Below are 2,094 nucleotides of genomic sequence, written 5' to 3'. Positions count from 1 at the left end.
ATATATATATATATATATATATATATATTTATTTTTATTTTTTACTAGTGGGTGCAGGACACTATAGTTCATTTATGTAAGTGAGGATAGCAAAATAAAGTAAACTGTGACACATTATACCCAAAACTTCTTCATACAGTGAACTACCAGTAAAACTGATAAAAATTGGGACCTAAAATTATTCAGACACTTTGACCTGACCATGTTTTGCTTAAGTGTTATCTGACATAATTAAGATTATTATTATTATTTTTTTCTGACACAGTTTAACTCTGAGATCTTGTCATATTTTATTACCATTTTTTTTTAAAACTATAATGAATAAACTGTAAAAGTGAATGAAATGTTTAAGGTGTCTGAATAAATTTGGTTTAACTGTATATATCCAGCCTATACACTCAACGGCCACTTTAAGTACACCTTTCTAGTCCTGGGTTGGAACCCCCTTTGTCTTCAGAACTTAATTCTTCGTGGCATAGATTCAACAAGGCACTGGAAACATTCCTCAGAGATTTTGGTCCATATTGACATGATAGCATCAGGCAGTTGCTGCACATCCATGATGCATCCCAAAACAGTTATATTGGATTGAGATCTGGTAACTCCAGAGGCCACTTCAGTAATTAAACTAAACTGTACCTGTTCCATCTTCATGCAGCATACATTCTCTGGCTCTGTAGGATTTTACAACAGTTCCCACATTAGTGATTTATAGATTATCATGACAGAATATGCTAATCAATGACTTTAAGATAGTTAACTCCACATCAGCTACATAAATTCATCAACTAACCATTCAGAAATGTCCTGTTGCATTCTACTTGTTGACACTTCTTAAGTCTCTCTATCATTGTTCAACGGTTTGAACATAAAAGGCTGAACAGTTTGACATTTTCAGTGTCTGCATGAGGTAACATGAGCTGCTAACACTAGCTCTTGAAACGCCGCCCTCTCAACAGCTCATTTGCATTTAAAGGGACACGCACTAAAACAAAGCGTTTTTGCTAACCCTCAAAAGTGAGAAAGTGACAAATTCAACATGCTAAAATGATCAGTGGTGTATTTTGAGCTAAAACTTCACATACACAATCTGGGGCCATCAGAGACTTATTTTACATCTTATAAAATTGTCATTATATTTTTGCATATTTTGCAAGAGGTATGTAAACTTTTGAGCATGACATATATAAATATATATGAATATGAATGATTCATTGATTCTCAAAAATACTTTCAAATACTTTGTCACCTACTTTAACAATGTATCCAACAGAAAGGGTCACTGAAAAATACCCACCACTAATGCCTAATGTGGATTTTTTTTTTTTTTTTTAAATAATAATGCTAATGCTAATAATGATAATAGTAATTGAATACAGGCATATTACAGAGGGGTACAAAGGAGTTGTGCACTATTGCCTTCCCTTAATTCAACTTCCTATATATTGTAAAATGTAAAATAAGTAGAAAAAATTATTCCACTGATCCTGCTTATATAATGATTTTTTTTTTTTTTAAAGATGACCATGTCACACTGTCTGAGTTTTAAAGATACTGACCATATTTTGGTTCTAAGTAATACAATTAGAAAAGGGTTGCAACAATAGATTTTTTTTTTCTTTACTTTATTTTTCCTTTTGTATTCAAAGTGAATCTTGACAAAACACCATGAAATTTTATTCACTCACCAAAAGTCACCTGGAAATTCAGTTTAATGTGACTAAGTAGAGAAGGCTTGGTCACATCTTTATTCACTGAGAACTAGAGAGGAAACATCAATTACACTCTGTAAAGACATTATATCCAAAGGGTTACATTTCCCCAGTCCTCATACTGTTAAATATTGCACAGTGCAAGTGCTACGTGACAAACTAGTGTAGCATCAAACCAGATAAGCAAATTAAACGAAACGCTAAACAAAAAGCGACAAAAGTATACACATATCAAAACAGTGAATAACAATTTAATTTGATCAACTCTTAATTAACCAAGTAACTGAAACATGAAATCCATAACTTGCAGTGTGAAGTAACTTCTTTGATAAATGATAAAAAAAAGGTACAATCCGTGGATCTGCTTATACACAGATTGAAA

This window comes from Chanodichthys erythropterus, chromosome 7, assembly GCF_024489055.1.
Source record: "Chanodichthys erythropterus isolate Z2021 chromosome 7, ASM2448905v1, whole genome shotgun sequence".
Lineage (NCBI taxonomy): Eukaryota > Metazoa > Chordata > Actinopteri > Cypriniformes > Xenocyprididae > Chanodichthys > Chanodichthys erythropterus.
This window is presented reverse-complemented; position numbering follows the sequence as displayed.